Source organism: Pseudopipra pipra, chromosome 5 (genome assembly GCF_036250125.1).
Source record: "Pseudopipra pipra isolate bDixPip1 chromosome 5, bDixPip1.hap1, whole genome shotgun sequence".
Classification (NCBI taxonomy): Eukaryota; Metazoa; Chordata; class Aves; order Passeriformes; family Pipridae; genus Pseudopipra; species Pseudopipra pipra.
In genome coordinates this window covers 52,751,784-52,769,865 of record NC_087553.1, presented here as the reverse complement: position 1 = coordinate 52,769,865, position 18,082 = coordinate 52,751,784, and positions in this window count along the sequence as shown.

Below are 18,082 nucleotides of genomic sequence, written 5' to 3'. Positions count from 1 at the left end.
AACAAGAGCTTGAGTAGAGCAGTACTTGCTCTTAAGTAAGGTTTGATCCTCAACGACTTGTCCTCAACTTTTGTCAGTAAATTAAGTCCCTGGATGGGGCATAATGACACAGTGCATCTGTCTTGAGGAATTATCCAACCCTTCATCCAGTCTGGTCTCTAAAGATTTTGATGGTCCTTCACAGTTCCACAAAGGCTATTTTTTGTTCACCGTGAAATTGTTTTCCTTGAACAGTAGAAGTACTGCAGCTCAGACGGGGACAGCCTCTAGTGGGACCTTGCGACTCTCTGTCACTATCTGCTCAGTGCTATTTGTTCCTATCCTCATGAGGAGGACTGTCCTGCTAAAAAGAAAATAATGAAGCCAGGGTATAGGGTAATGTGATTCCCAGGTTTCTGAGTACCAAATATAGATAAGTAGATTGTGCCTGGGAGGCATTAATTAAATTCCTGGGGTAGGTGCTATGTTTTTACTGAGTGCCTTGTTCTGTATTTATTTATTTATTTGTTCTGAAGTTCCTAGCTAAGCCTCAAACACTTTTCTTGCAATCCTCTTGTGTATAATTACATTATAATAGAGAATTCCAGAGCAAAATCCTGGTCCCACGGATGTCATTAGCAAGAATTAGGTCAATTGCCTTTATTGCCAGAAAGACAAATTCAAACAGCCTGAGACCTGAGCTTCTGGCCTGGCCTTAGATATGCTTTTAACACCCCAATGTGTATACTACTTTCTATCTTCATCAGCATCAAGTAATAACCAAAGGTAAGCCAAGTTGTGCTCTTCAGCTGTGAGACCTAAGGGACATTCAGCAATCCTGTAGGTACTCAGACTGCACATCAGGGCTGCCAGAGTTCCTTGTCAGTAGGTGCTTAAGGAAGAAAACTTGAGAAAGTAGAGGCAAGAGGTAAATTGAAGGATTTTCAATGGGATATGCACCTTCTTTTACTGAATTTGATATCAAATACTTTGTATCCCCACAATAAAAACTTGTTCACACAAGCTTTAGAGGATAAATGAGTTCTCAGAAGTGAAAGAGAGTAACAATACTGGTTATTTAAATGTACTTCTGCTCAATTTTTCTTAAAGACTAGGGAATATGAAACACTACCAGATTATTCATGTACTCATCAAGTATTATATATATATTTTATGATTTCAATTTAAAAATAAGGGAAAAAGGCTAAGCATGATTTTTTTTTCTTGATCGGCAATACAGAATGACTTCAAAACTTGTTGTCCTAGTAGGAAGTTACATCAATAATAAATTGGCTAAAGAAATGTAGCATTATTTATTGTTTCCATGCCTGTTATTTACAGCTGTGATATTTATCATAGTCTATGTCATCATGGCCAGTCTTTGCGAACGAAGATTTGGGAAAGGTCATTACCCTTCGAGCCTGCGCAGTGGATTTTTTAGGTGAGACACAGTGTGTGCTGAACTGAGCCCACCCTTTAATCCTGAGGTTCCTCTGCCGGGGCCGAGCAAGCTCGGACGGTGGCAGCGAGGTCCTCAGGATGTAAGTTTGTTTTAGGGTGACCTTCTCTTAGATGGATGGCCTTACAGGGCTGACAAGCTCCATCTGCCCGGAGGAGTTCCCTGACCGGGAATCGAACCCTGGCCGTGGCGGTGAGAGTGCTGCATCCTAACCACTAGACCACCAGGGGGCCCCCATAGTCTATGTAAACCATTGTAAAATGCAACATCCTTCTCAATAATAAGAAATTAAAATCACATTAGGTTGTGGAAACTTAAATACACAATCCCTCTCCCCATAAAGACTAATATGCACTTGATCTATCTTTCCTCCAAAATCAACATTTACTGGGGACATTAAAAGATTATGTCTTATAATCCATGGCAAACAATTTTCCTGCAAGCCCCTTCTACTGTCAGATGCACTGTAATCCTTCTTTCACTCTATCAAATATAATCCTACTTCTACATCAGATACCAAAATGCAGCTGTGCTGCTGCTTCTGCTGCTAGGACACAATTGCCTTCCCCCACCTGCTCCATCTCTAACACAAAGAAACCCCCCAGAGTTGTGGGAGAGGTTAACTCTTCAGCCCACATTTCTTTTTTATCACTTGGAGCAGCTCCAAGCAAAACAGATCAAGGTGCATACATGTTTGTTTTCATTTTAAAGAAACGGAGCTAGGTTTCTCTGTTATTAACATCCCAAAACAACTGTTTGTCCTAATGCAGAGGAATCCATGTTTTACTGTAGTATTTGTGTTTTGGATTTTCTTTTCTTGCTATAAATTAGAGCAAAGAGCGCATGATTGAAAACATACGCTCTGCTCTAATTTAATATAAGGAGTTTTCTGTCATTCACAAACCACTTAAGTTGAATTCACTGTATTAGCAGGTCATCAAAACCCCCTACATTATATTACCATCCACTACTCAATTTTCTATCTTGAGTTATTTTTTATTAAAATGTGAAGTGAACCACTGTACAGCAGGCAGCTTGCCAGGCAAAAAGTTATTAAATCAAACACAAGAGACATAGATTTAGCTGAAACACAGTACTAGCCTCTTTTCTGCTCTGAGTAGTGGCAAGGTTTGTCAGAACACCTGCTTTAGCTTTTCCTGTGACTTACAGTCCAAAATGCTCTCAATGCCTCAGCAAAGATTTATCAAGACAGACGCTTTTCAAAGACATCTGACTTTGTTTGTTTTCTTGAGACCACCTGCAAGAGCCCTATTCTGCATTAAATTTTGTGTACAGAAGTGGCAGCCACCTTCAGTGCTGTCAAAAAGAATAAATTAAATATTCCTTGTCTGTCTCAATGCATGGCTATAATCATGGGGTTTCTTATTATTTAACTACTAGAAACTTTAGGTGAGGATCCCATTAGGTGTTCTGTCTGCTAGATTTTCTGCTGCAAAAGAAAAATGGCATGGAGTGTTATTGTTTCTTCAGGAAAATTTGATTACATTATCCAGAACTTAACGTAATTGAAACAATTTGCTCTAATCAGAACAACCATTTCTGTCCTTATATTGTATCTGTTCTCCTTGACTTAAGACATAGCAAGCTGGAAGTGTCTCATGCTTTACTAGTGGACCCAGTGAAAACTGAAAATCAGCCATTCTGTATGATGGGCATTTATCCTGTGTAACAGATGCTAACTGTTAAGAGGGCAAACATGACATGGACAACAGTAGACTGACAGATGCAACATGACAGCAGTAGGATGATCTCTTTCTGTCCCTTGAAGTCAAAGGAGGTCCATCAATGAGAAATTCATGTCAGGAAAAGGAGCAAAAAAGCACCAATGGGGTCTCTGAGACAGGGAGATATAGCCAGGCTATGAAAGCCTCTACGTCAAGGAGACATAGGAAGACTGATGTGAAGAGAAGGGAGTGAATGCAGGCAAGACTCAGAGGTGATGGAAATACAGAGAATAAAAGTTTTGATCATGGTTGCCCATGGTCTGTTCAGTGAAGAATGGCATAAAAAGACGACTAGGGATTGATTTTTCACTCTCTCTTCCATTACAACGGTTAGGTGATAACAAGTAAACTGTGAAGAGGCAAGCTCAAAACAAATAAAAGAAGATTTATTTTTTTTCTCACTTAGTGTAGTTAAGCTGTAAACCTCCTTGCTTAAGGATGTGGATGTTAAAAGTTTGTATTGATTCAAGGGAAGGCTTGATGGATTTCTGCAGAAACGTGCTAAAAAGAATATAGAGAATGTAGCTTAGGTGGTATCCGAGTCTGGTTAGAGATCAGAGGGTGCTTGAGAAACACATTGCATAGCTCCTCCCACTCTTACAGTCTTTCCTGGGTATCCACTTTTTTGCCAGTGTCAGCAACAGGATATTGGATTTATAGGAACCTTTAGTCTAGTCCAATAGAGAAATTGTCATCTTCTGAATATGAACATCATAGATATTTACCATGGATTTCAGAAAAAGTGCTGGACAAATGAAATTGAAATAATCACAAACAACAGACTCATGAAAGGTTTGCTTAGCTGACATGCTGATCATTTCAGAAAGCAATGAACTCAATAGAATTAAGTTTAATGAGTTTCCTGCTGAAATCACTTCTGAAATGTTGACTTCTTCATGAACCTTTGAAATAAATCTGCATCATGCAAGTGATACAAGGCTTATCTTGGTGGTTGTGATTGGCTGTGACAGGTTGAAAGTTAATTAGAAAGCTTAACTGGATTTGATAAATGTCTGCATTTCATCAGTTGTTAATCTTGACGAAATATTGATGTGTAAATCTAGTCTACAACCAAGTCATGCAAATGAAAGCACAATTACACTCCACCACAGCATGCTCATACTCAGAACTGCCAATATTTAAAAATCTCACTTCAAGCACTAGTCTCAGGTGCTTACAAGTGTTCAGGAGCACTGCAGGTTAAATGGGGTTGCCCTCAGTGCTTGTTCCCATTCACCATGTAAACCATCACCTCTAAAAGGAGAATGAGCATCTGCCTTTCTGACTGGTGTGATGTACTGGGATAAGGCTGATCCCCATGTCACACTGCAGAAGGCACACCCTGAAGCTGTGACCCTGAAGTCATAGAAGGGCAACACAGAGATGCTGCTGTACTACCACATTGCTAAACCACCACCAGACAACACCAGGGAACCTGGGAACAGAAGGCACACAGTATCATGGCCCCTGTAACTAGCCCTGTGCCATGTTTTGCACAGTCTATTCTGCTCTTTTCAGCAGATTTCTCTGTTCAGAAGGGAAGTGTTGCCATAAATGAGGGCAGAGAACCTTGGGTAGAAGTGAGTTGAGGAGGGCGGAGAGCCTCCCTTTCCGCAGGAGGTCCCAACACTTTCTTCTGCATCAGGAGATGAAGTTCCCCACAAGGAGCTTGCAGGACCAGGAATGTTAGCAGATCTCCCCATCCACACCCTCCAGAAATCCCACTGGGTCCTAGCTCCATAAACTTAAATGCTTGTGTGGTGCGTGGCTGTAAGCATGATCCTCTTTGATATCATGTGCTATGACAGAGCTTGCTGACGCTGCCTGTCACAGCTGCAGGTACGTTTTGTCACTGATCATGTGTTAGGGAAGAAGCTGAAATAGACTCCTCCCCCATACTTTCCCTCTTCTCCCAAACCAGAGATATTGAACTCGCTTCAGAGGTTAAGAAAGAAAAATCAACCTTTCTGAAAGCCTGACCTAGATTTTTTCTAACTTTAAAGGTCAGGACAGACCCCTTTTTAACACTGATACAGGGTTAGATCCATCTGATGTCAATACCGCTCCTGGGCGGCACTGTCTTGAGGCTGTGCAATTCAGGCACTAACTTTTATTTTAATTTCCATTTGGTCTTCAAGATCAGCAGGTAGTTGCAATAATTTCTCACATGTTGGAATGCAAAGGACCACATGAGAGAGGAAGGAATACAATCCCTTCACATCAGAGATAAAAGAAGCTCTTTTGAGTCATGGTTGTTGTCTCTGAAGCTAGAAATAGAAAGTCATCAGTGTTTTTTTTGTCCTGTTGTCATAGGGGAGATTTACCAAATGATCTGAAATTCTTCTCTTATATACTTTGGGACTCTGAGCCCCAATTTAACTAATACTCTGGCTGGCGTTTCCTCCCACCGTGGGGTTCCATTTCCTATGGTTTGAGGTGGATAGGGAGGGGGAACTCCAGCACCAGGGGTTTCTTCAGGTCCTGAGCCTGGAGGGGAGAGGTGCTCTCCCCTCCCCCCACTCACGAGGTCCCATGGCAGCCACAGAGACAGCACACAGTACGCGGAGAGGAGGCAAAAGAGAGAGTTTATTGATGGGTTGGTTACATATATAGGTTTAGGAGATTCACAGGGTAACCAATTACAGGTCTCAAAGGGCTTACAGGAACACCCAATCACAGGAAGGGGTTAACAACCAATAGGAAGGGGTTAACAAGGTCCAATGAGAAGACCTCAGGACATCTTCCCAGGACACTCCTGCATAGCAGATAAGAGTCCTTCACAGAGGGTGTCAGGAAGAAGGAGCAGTGACTTTGCAGAAATACAAAAAGCCATTTTGAAACATATTTAAACCACAGTTTCTCATATAAAGCAGATTTACTGCCACAACTCAGCTAGTCTCAACATGTGATGCTGTGGATGAACTTTAGATCTTCAACATGAATAATTATTGTAAATCATAAAACACATGTTAAAAGCAGTTTCCAAAAGGCAAAATGGGAGTGATGATGTTGTGCAATTTTTTACAAAAAAACTCCCTCAATACAACTTGCTTCATGTTAATGTTTAGTATTGACTCAGGCTGGAGTTCTGCTTCTCTCATCAGTTCATCTGGCAGATGCAAAAACACCTGGTAAATTCTTTCTGCTCTTAGTTTGCCTTCTTCAGTGCTGTAACCTTGGCCCATCAGTGAGGTTTAGGTGTTCCAGGGGGAAACTGGTCTTTCCAGCAAGTTCTCTGTATTAGCCAGTGTCTTCTCCCATTCAGAATTTATGAAATGTGTGCCTTTTCATTGCCACATTTGAGGGGGCTGGGCTGAAATATAGTTTAAATATAATAGTGAAAGTAAGCTCTTGTTCGCATATTTCTTGGGTTTTTTTCTTTTTCTACCAAGACCCAAAACTGTATACTTTACACAGATTTTACAGAGGGTGTCTCTATACAAAGGGGTTCGGGTACCACCAAATAACACTCATGCCCTGCAGAAGTCAGATATTCCAGCAGTTAGAGAATGGTGCTGTTGCCTAAAAGACCATGGATGAAAAAAGACTCCAGGCCAAATTAGGTAGGAGATAAGATAAGAAAGCAGAAGCTTTAACGAGCCTCCAGGCCCGGGGAATACAAACCATAGAGGGCACCTTCCAACCCAGGTGCTACAATTTTATAATGATGTCCATTCAATCCCTGCTTATCCACCACCCCCGATTCTGCCCTGTTCCACCCCTCGGCACACCCCTTCTGGAACTGAGTATGGGGGAGTTTGGGACCCCTCTTTCATCATCTTCCTCTTCATCACAGCACGTACAGTCCTTGGAGTTCCTCCAAAGTCCTGGGTTTGATGGTCACTTTGCCTGTGTTTACATCTCCTGGGGTGCAGGTATTAAGGTGCTTTCTGCAATTCCACACTAAAAAGAAGACTAAACAGCTAACAGACTTTTGAGGGATTTACATGGGAAGGAGTTTGGTATGTGCAACTGTTAGGCTACTGCCATTACTTCTACTGGAAAATACTGGTAAAAAATATAACACCGTGAGAAACATAATACAGCTACATTTAAAATCTACATTCACCACATAACTACTTCTAAAGTCTATAAAAATTAAAAAATCAAAAACTCTAAGGCAGCAGTGCTGAGGCAGGTTAATTCAGCTCTGTCCCCAGGCACTCAGGCAAGAGCTCCATCAGTTCTGAGCACTGGCGGAGCAAACCTGCACCCGCTATCCAGACAGAAACACTTTCAGAATTTTTTAACAGCCTTCCAAAAACCAGTTTTTCAATTTGCTTAGTTGCAGTCTGGATTTGGACTGTGTACACTGCCAAGACCGGAATTCACACTTCACGTATTCTTTATTCTCAGTTAGTAAAGAACTATTTAAATCTAACTAGGGTCTGAAGATAAGACTATAATACTACTAATGTTTCAAAAATTGTCTGGTTTCAATTCAGACACTGTAACATTACAGACTGAATTGATCAATAAAAAACCTTCATATCCTAAGAAAAGAAAAATATTTCTTTTTCACATGCTAAAATTAAGGTTTTTCAGCAATTCACAGGGAAATCCAGAGAAAGAGATATAAGTATACAGCAAAACCAGCTATTATATGTTTTAAAGATAGACTTTGAACACATCATGTGTATGTCATCAAATAAGGGCTGTAATCTCAGGGTGATTCTGGGGTTCAGTGTGGAAGATAAATTCCTTACCTGTGATTTGGATCTGAAAGTTTCTCTGATGAATTTTTTCTTCAGTTATTTTTTTTATCAAACTAACTTTTTTAATAAAGACAAAGCAATGCATAGATGTTACAGGGTAGAAAAGGAGGTGGGAGAAAAACCAGGAAGCCCGGAAAGATGCAGGGCCAGAACTGCAGGGCACAAAGTTAGCAGATGTCTGCTCTCTCCTGCTTTATCATAGAATCATCAAATAGTTTGAGTTGGAAGGAACCTGATGCCTCAAAGATGATCTGGTTCCAACCCCTCAACCATGGGCAGGGACACCTTTCACTAGACCAGGTTGGTTAATGCCCCATCCAACCTGTCCCTGAACACTGCCAGGGATTGGGCAGCCACAGCTTCAGGCAACTTGTTCCAGTGCCTCACCACCCTCACAGTAAAGAATATCTTCCTAATATGTAGCCTAAATTTCCCCTCTTTCAGTTTTAACCCATTACTCCTGGTCCTACCCCTACAGTTCCTGATGAAGAGTCCCTCTCCAGCTTCCCTGTAGGCCCCCATCAGATACTGGAAGGTCGCTATGAGGTCTCCACACAACCTTCTCTTCTAGCTGAACAGCCCCAGCTTTCTCAGCCTGTCTTCATAGGGAGGTGCTCCAGTCCTCTTATCAATTTCGTGGCCCTTTGAGTTTTGCAGTTACTTCAAATTGTATCCATCTCTCTTTTTTTTTGTTCTTTAGAAAGAATGCTATAATTACTGACTTGTTTTCCCTTCAGAAGTGTCTGCATTTCAGAATTTGATATGCTGCAGTCTAGAAGCAAATCTGATCAATACATATGTGATTTCTGCTATTAATACATTTGTAACAGAATTTAAAGAGCTATTTATATTTTTAAAAGTATAACATTGCTAATCTAGAAGAGTTTTTATTGTAGGATATATTCATACATGTATGCAATACTGTGAAAATAGCTACATTTCAATTCCGCCCAAATTTCACTAGATGGCACTAGAAGCCCCAAAAACTCTTGGTCACAAGATGCAGTTATTAAAGCAATGACTTAAACTTCATTGTAGCAGTCTTTCATTAAGATTTATACTATTTCTTAGCGAAATCAAACAAGTTTTGAACATGCATTTATCACAACATATCATATGTCCACTTCTGATGTATACCGATTTCTAATTTTCTCAAATTTCACTGTAGTAAAAAAATAATTCATATGCTGAAAGGATGTATGTATCATCCTTGCACTTACTGAAAGCTGGCTGCAGTTTTTAAGCACATCCCTTGGATTGTTTGATTATAAGCATGATTAATAATTGTTGTATGCAGTAACATGGGATCACACTTAAATAGAAGTAAAGAAAATGCTGAGGACAGACGTAAATGACATCTTTCAAATCTATCCCTGTACTGAGTGTGCCAGCTGCCAAGGGCCTAGTGAGGGGACTCCGATCAAAGATCAAAATCCAGGTCCAGTGTTACCAAAGGAAATTAAATGACCTTGGACACTTCCATCTGAATCTCTCCATAGTCACAGAGTTCAGTAATTATCATTATTCAAATGAGAATGTAACTTTGTGCTGGAAGGTGCTGATGAATACTATAGACCTACTACAGCAAACCTCACACTAAGCTGTGAATCTGACAGAGTGTGTGAAGCTTTTAGTCTCTGAATCGTGAAGAGTGGGGAGTGCAAGGAGATAATTCTCATCGCTTTGGATAAATGACACTTTCCCCATAGAGGATAAATTGATCAGCTCTTTCTCTGTTGTATCTTTCCTGCAGAGAGGACTACAAAGAAACCCTTTAAGTTTAAATTAATTTCAAGGTAAGTAGAGCCACAATACCTACTACATACAGAACCATGTACATAATTGCAAGTATCACATTATTGGTGACAAGCATGGCAAGCATGGCATTCGTAAATGTCCTGTTTACACTCAGCCATCACATGGCTGTAACCTCTACAAGAGGAAAAAGAAAAAAGAAAATTTAGAGTTCCCACGAGGCAAAGTAATTACAAGCAAAAGTTCTAAAATGTAATTTCACTACTTGCCCTGTACCACGCCAAACACCTGCCAGCTACACAATGCTGGCTTCTGCAGCAGCTGAAAAAAATTGGCTTTCTGAAGTGCTCAGCATGTTTCAGGTAGCACCTTGCTGGGCCTGATACTCCATATGAATAGACAAAATCACCAGTGATTGCAATCTCTGAAGGGAAATATTGCCTTCCATTGTATCTAGATCTTATCACTGAAAGTGGATGCAATTAGAAAAAATGTAAGTGGATGTAATCAGTTTGGAATGTGCATTGGGCAATTTTTGAACCGGACTTGCAGCACCAATCCCAAGTTAAAGTACGTTATAGAAGCCATTTAAACTGCCTGAATTAAAAGAAAATTACATGTACAATCATATGAAAATCTTGAATCTTGAGGTTTCTTTTGGGAAAATTTTTCCCTGACAGACTTTCTCTCCCATAATTATGCTTTAGTGCAAACATTCAAAGTAACTTCTATTAGTGAGCTTATATTAATAACCAAAAAGCACCACAAATGCAAATCAGACATGAAACAAAAACGTATTCCCAGATGCTATGAAATACTGATTCGGCTTCTCTTCTCCTTGTATAGTTCTTAAATTCTTCTCATAGCTTTTCCTAGAAAGATTGTACTCTTACCTCCAAAGATGGAATCTTCTGCTTTTATCAGGAAAAGGTTAAAAAATGCTTGTTTGAATCTTGTAATTCTTATTACCAGTCACAAATATTTCACACACGGGCAAAGCCTGACCAGTGCATTTTGGAAGACTGTAGCACTACAATCAGATATCAGCTAATGAAACTTTCAGAAATTTCTCCTTCTCCATGGGTTCCTACTCCCAGTCTCCATATTTGGTTCAGTTAATCCCAAGCACTCCTGTGCTATTTGTGACTGTACTTCATTTTTTTACCGAACCAAACACTATATCACTATATCCATACTAAGGACTAGCAGCTAATCCCAATAGTATTTCATTTGTACTTTTCTATAACTAAGCCTTGTTTTGTTTATTAAGAAATCTTTCTCTGGTACAATTTGGTGGAAATTTTCTCACTACCTTCAGTCAGACCAAGATACTCTTCAGTATATTTTGTTTTCCTGCATATTTTAACAAAACTTTTGGTGAATTCATTGTTTCAGTAAAGTGATGTAATTCCATGTGAGTTGTCTGGGGACAGAGCATTAGCACATATTTGTTTATTTTGTAAATAGTAGGCATTTTTCCCAGGACCAGACCTTCATACATGGCAGCAGCCAATAAACATAGGCATCTGTTTCTTTTCTTTGTTGATATTGAGTTTTCTTCATATTTTTTTATCCAATCACATACTTGTATTTGGACAGTTGTAGAGCTGGAATGTTATTTACAGTCCTGAGAAACAGTAGTTTCTGCTTCTGTATAATTCAGTTCTTCCACTCAAAAAATGAGCAGCATATATATTCCTCTCTTTCTCTCTTCTTTTTACACGACTAAACAACTCTGAAATTTTCATAATAGAGGCATTTAGAAAGAATATAATAACATTGCCTACTGTTATGTGAGCCAAGCAGTAAGAGCTTCCTTCAGGCTGAATCAATTGCCTCAACACAGTTTGGAGAATAAGTTCAGCGAACAGGTAGCCATCTAGGCTAATCCTTACAAAAAAAGTGAACCGAAACCTTCCTTCTGAAGTTTAGGTACCTTAATCAGGGTGCCACTGAAGAGCTTCAACATGTCCTAGCTTCACAGCCTTCTTCTAGAGTCATGACTGGAAAGGAGACGCTGGTATCTTCATTATTGTTCTCTGTGAGGGGATTCATACTCCCCCCTGGGTCCTCAAGTTCATGGTTTGGATTGTACCCGTTAGAAGCTGCCAGATCCAGTAGCCCATTCGAGGTGAGGCCATAATTCCTGGCCCCAGGTCCAGCCAGTAGCGAGGGTGAGTACGTGTCTCCAACAGGCACATACACATGCACACAAAGCATGCACACAGATCTGCATATATACACAGATGTATCTACACGTGCATTGCTGGACAGACAGAAAACCCATCACTGAAGCAAGCAGAGCACAAAAGGCCTGTTCCTGTTCCCCCCTCTGTCTGACCAGGATGAAAGCCCATTAGTGGAAAACATGTCAATATATATGCATGTGACCAGTAGCTGTCTCTGGATCCCAGTCTCCTCTGCTGCTGTCACTAGGACATAGGCATCCCCAAGCTGTCACCACAGTCTAGGTGTTGGTATTCTTACCTGCACACACACATGCACTCCCCCAACCCCTCCTCCAACACCAATACACCCACCTATGGTGGGGATGAGGCGCAGGGCACTGCTAGACACAACAGCCTGTTTACACATTTTATCCCCTTTCTCCTCTCTTATTCCACAATTGTTTCTCCTCAAATGACCTTGATGTTTCCCTTTGCCCCATCTTTGGTTCCTCTACTAAATATCCCACAATAAGTCTCTTACATGCTGAAAATGCTCTTGCCAGCATTCCATGATGTATCCCACAACCTTGGAGACAGGAATTCCCCACATTCCCAGTCTGTAAGGTGAACCACGGAGAGCCTCACTGGCAGTGGGGCTGGTAGCCCAGAGAACAAGTGTGCTTGGCTGGCACTATGTTGGGTTGCTTTGCCTTGCATTGCTCCTTTATTCTTTCATGTTTATGGAGATTAGCCTTAAACCACATAACATAAAGAGTCCCACTTTGCACAGAAATCATTACTCACTAGGCTAAAGTGAGTATCAGTCTTAGGTTTTCCTCTAAGCCTCTGAGCCTTGCTCACCCAAGAGAAACCTGGGTCTTCTGGCAGCACAGTGATGCCAGATAAAACATCTACCTAACAGTAGAGAGCCTGGGTTTAAATCCCGTGGTGTCATCAGACCTTTACGTGTAAGTAGAACAGTCTCTGCTCTCATCAATGCTTTGCGTGCAGGTTAGAGCACACACCAGAGACCAGGTCTTCTTCCAGGTGCCTGAATCATCAGATTATTGACTTGTCCTCGCAATCCTCATCTGTCATCCCACTGCTTTGATGAACCCACCATCTCCAGCAAAACATGCAACCAGAGTGTGGATGCTCTCCCAAGAGTTTAGGCTTGCAGTTTCCAACCCCTACCAGCAGAAGAAGAAGAAACACCCAAATTCTTTCCTCTTGAATTCTAATCCTTTAACATCTCCACAAAAAGAAGGAAAACAGCACTGCCAGCACATGCTCCAGCCATGTGTTTGGGAGAGATGTGTCTAGTCATTAAAATGTAGATGCCTACTGGGCTGAGTCCCCATGTGAGAAATACCACTGTACAAATCATTATGTGGCCTAGCGTGAAACAGTTGCTGAGCTTTTGTAGATGCCAAAACTTACAAGGAAAAAACTTCAAATACCTGAGGAATACTTTATATGGCAAACATGAATATCTGTGAACTTAAAGCATCTTGAAGGTTAGATGGCAAGTTTTTTAAGAGCTGGATTTTGGGTGTCTACCTACAATGAACATTTGAAACTAAGCGATTGAGACAGCCTATCCTTCTGTACTTGTAAAGCCTATCTGGCATCTATGTTTGTTGTGTGTCTACCTTGTAATCCTGATGGATTCTCTGGATTTTATCTTTGCAGTCTAAATATAGGCTTCCAAGAACATGCAGAAACACTGGTCTGAGCTGTGGAGCGGACATGACTGCTCTGAGGACATGTCTCCAAAGTGTGCAGATAAAGCATGTACACTTGGCAGCCACTTCAAGCAACAACCATGGCTTCAGAAGTGAGTCATGCAGTGAGTCAACACCTGAACAGGACATCATCTGTGTTTCTAGCGTTTAAGCATAAGAAACTCAAAATACGTTTTGGTTTACTTTACTAGAAGAGAAATACATTCAAGACTTCCAACTATAATGTTGGATGTCTCCTTGGAAAGACTAAATGATCTAAGGAGTTCTACTCTAGTAGACTAACAGTAGAAAATAAATCCTCAATTAATGTGAGCACATGAACATTTTATATTATTTCTCCTAGCCAAGATTCCCAGGGCTTTTTACAGCCATTATTCAACAAAAGCTTCCTCACAGCCTTATGAGAAAGACAAGCATTACTTTCCCCACTTTCTGTATATATAAACAAGCTCAAGCAAGGTTAAATGACACCAGGTAACACAAGAAAGCTTCAATCCCAAATTACTGCAGCATCTGCTTCACTGGAAGAAAGGGTCAATATCGGAAAATCCCAGTGCTATTTTATAATCAGAATGTATGAAATTACCTGTCTGTGGATTCATCATTAACATACAGAACTATCTTTCCTCCTGCAGACAGCAAACCTATGTAATTAACCTGGGGTTCATTTTTCATGCATTTTTAAGAAATAGAAGGCAGATAAGATGGACTTTGCTCTTTCCCATTAACCAAGCTCCCCTGAGGGAGATGTAATGGGCTGTGTCACAGCTGTGCCTAAGCACTCTGGAGGAAGAGATAAGATTATTTCACCTGCAGTTTAACAAGCTACTGGTAATTGATTGGAGGTTCTTACTGCAAATGTGATCTAAAATGTGTCAGCTAAGGCTTCAGTCTAGGTTAATAGGAGAAAAAATGTTTTCCTTGACAAATACTAGGGAAGAAGCAAACACCTTGGCAGTCACCTGCCTTGGCTGACATGTAGTAACTTATTAAGGTTCAGAAACCCACTAGTCTGCCTGAAGCGTTAGACAAAAAGCAACCTATCACCCTAATTAAAATGCAGCTCTGGAAGCTGCCCTTCAAGAGTAATGTTATGTGCAATGCTGGCTTGATTCTGTCTCATACAGGAGAGAGAGTGATTATGCCAAGTCATGAGTTCACTTTATAGATGAGGAAGAAATATTAATGAGTGAGCTCTTGAAAACAGAGAAGTATGTGCAAAGCTTTTCTTGCAGGATAGGAAATTATACTGCCAGTGCTCAATAAAAGCTTTCTATGTACTAAATGGGTTCATTCCTAGTGGACATTGCTAATGTTATTTTTTTCTGCATTAACTGCATCTACTATAAAGTATTGTAAGAATTTACATTTTTTTCTATTGTTTAATTGTGCTTTTCTTCAGGAAATAAGTCTGCCGTTGGGTTGGCACAGGTAGGTCACCTCTGCTCCACCATATTTCAGGATGCTTTGAGACAGAGGTGAACAGGCAGCTGGATAGGGTGCAGGAATCTGGGGGAGGAAAGGAAGAAAGAAGGATTATCACAGCCTGGGAGCCACCTTGCCCAGGAAAGAGTCATGAAAGCCAGGTCACCTACTGGTCTTGCTGCTGTGAGTGGGAGGGCAGGGTGTCCTGAGATTTGCAGGACTTTGCTGTGCAGGACAAGTGGCTCTGACACATGATATAATCACCCATCTCTCCCTCCATACCCCATAGATGTTGCAGAGGCTGCAAGCCCCACTTCCCTGGGCTCTTACTTCAGCTCTCCATGCCACCCTCTGACATTCCATACCATATTTGTGGAAGAAATGCCTAATTCATTTGGTGTGGCAAAATTCAGCGTACTTGCACTGCTGAGGAGCTGAAGTGGAATGTGTGTGATTCTCCATGCATGCTCTTTCTTCTTGGCTGCTGTGAGCACATTATCCTGGTTCACAAACGTTCCCACACTGAACTAGTCAACGAGGATGAAAAAGGTCTTCACTCTCCCCCACACTTAGCTTTGATTTCTAGAAAGTGAAAGAAACTAGTTTGGAGCATGCTATAAGTACCTAAGAAACCAGGGGGCAAACACTACAGTGAGTGAGAAATAATGGCTCTGTCTTTCTCCTATATAAATCTACAGAAATTTTCCTATGTAGGCAGGAGAGGATTGGGAAGGTTTGAGGAACAAGAGCATGTTGAGGAATTTCAGCCTTACAACTGAAAGCCAATTTTGAAGTGCCCTCATGCGGCATAGCAATACCTGGTATGAGAGAGGGAAGCGCAAGCAGGCTGCATCCTGTGGTGAACCTCAGGACATTACACAGCCGTGACTAGGCAGGAGGCCAAGAAGTCCATCAGATACACTTTGTCAACCCCCCTTGTTCAATCAATATTTTTTCTCAATTTGGGGGATTTTCTACCATTGGAGGTGATGTTTTGCTCTGTAATGGAGATTTTTTTAAAGTAGAGTTTTACTGCAAAGTTCAATAATCATTCGTCCAAAGCTTTCTGACAACAATCTGCTTCATTCCATGCTTGGGTTCTAACTGATGAACAATGTAATCTAAATTGCCAGGAGCAGATTAAAATCAGCAGTTGCTAGAACTCCATTCTCTTAAGGAAAAAATTAACATGATTACTAGCCACTACCTTGCTCCATTCATCTTTTTCCTCTTCCTTATTGAATAATATTGTACTGAGGATGTATATCATTAGCACTTACAAGCAAATGAAGATAAATGTCCTGTAATCGATTTCAGAACCATCCTCGAACTAGAAGCATGAAGAAGGAGATGAAAAACCGAAATGTACTCTGAATTTAAACACACACTTTAAAAAAAAATCTCTATTCAGGGTTAATATTGTGTGGAAAATTCACTAAAAGGAAAATAGCTCAAACAGATGTCTCATATATAGAAATAAGCAGAAAAACAGCCACAGAAACAAGGAAAGAACAGTCCTGTGAAGACAGTTGCCTTCCATTTCAAAGCCTCAGCTTCTCCCAGGGTTTCTGCATTGCCACTGAATATATTGGCAGTACAGCTGCATCTGCATTTCCTTGCATAGAGATTTATTTTTAATTCAAACTGCGGACAGCAAAATCAGTAGCAGCCTAAGAAGGTTTTCTACTGAAAAGGGGAAGACATCAAGTATTACAACATTTGACAATAACCAAGAGAGCTCACTAAGGTTGCAGTGCCTAAAATGACAGAATGTCAGGGTAACATTTGCAAATAAAATACCTGAGGATTTTGTGGGGGGGAGTGCCTCTCTGTGTATGATCTGTGATATCAATTTCACCCTGGTACCTGCAGTGGTGCCAAACACAATTATTCCTTGTCCATCTTTGCAGTAAGATTTTTGTCCAGCTCCCACTTGCACATTGTGAACTTTAGCAAATAATACTTTGTGTGTGTAGATCAGGCCATGTGCAGGCCAGGCTCTGATGGGTGGTGTGTAGATCTTGTCAAAAGCTTTCAAAAGGACATTCAGTCAGAGCAAGAAATTGCCAAGAGTAGGGAATAATTAGTATGGCAGCCAGACCACTCTGGAAAAGCAGGTTTCCCAAACAAATCTGGCCTGATTTGCATCATCAGGACATGGCTTTGCCCTAAGCAATGTTTGGAGCGGCCAGTGTGTTCCTTCTGGAAAATGCATGAGCCAGCATCCTTCCCTGGGAAGAGACAAAAAAGATGATGCCACACTCAGCTCTTCCTCCCTGCAAGGCAGCGACATTCCCAAGTCTATGCCTACAAGACACAGAGATGCTTTGTCTGGAGAGTGTCATCATAAAAAGCCAAATAGATTAGCTCACAATTTTGTCACCCCTAGTCTTATGGCAGCTGACAGAGACTACTACTCATTCCATCTTAGAAGAAAAGTATTTTGAAAGATGCCTCCTTGCTTTCACACAACCCCTCACACAAATGCACTGAGAGGGCAAATGTTCAGACCTTCAAAAGGTCTTTTCAGCCAGGCACTTTACATAGCTCCCTTTGCTCTCTGCCCAGGAAAGGCTGAATGAGACATCCAGTCACTATTAGCTGGTTAAATGAGTTTGAAATACATTAAAAGAGTGGGCTCATTTTCCTCTCTTTTTGCCACAATCTTACCCTGATCAGGCAGGTAATCGAGCCTATCAGTCTACCGCAGAGCCAGATTTCTCTGTATACAGCCCCATATCCCACTCCAACTCACCCCATTTAACACAATGCAGAGATTTATTACTGTGAAAATATCTTTTCTGAAATTGATTTTGAGTACTGAGAGACAAATTCTGCACAGTGAAGGCAAATGAGAACATTTTAGCAGGTAATAAATGGATGATCAAGCTCATGAGTTTTCTCAGAAGGGATCCTTTGTGTTGTGGTCGAATGATTTTGGATACTAAGCTGCTAAAAATAATGTGGTGTCTTGCATTCTAATGACAGAATTGTTATTGTACAGATAATACTTCAGGCTGCATGAGAGAATGTTGTTTGGTAGGTCAAATCCTTGAGGGATACTTCAAAGAGGAAATAACTTTTATAAAAC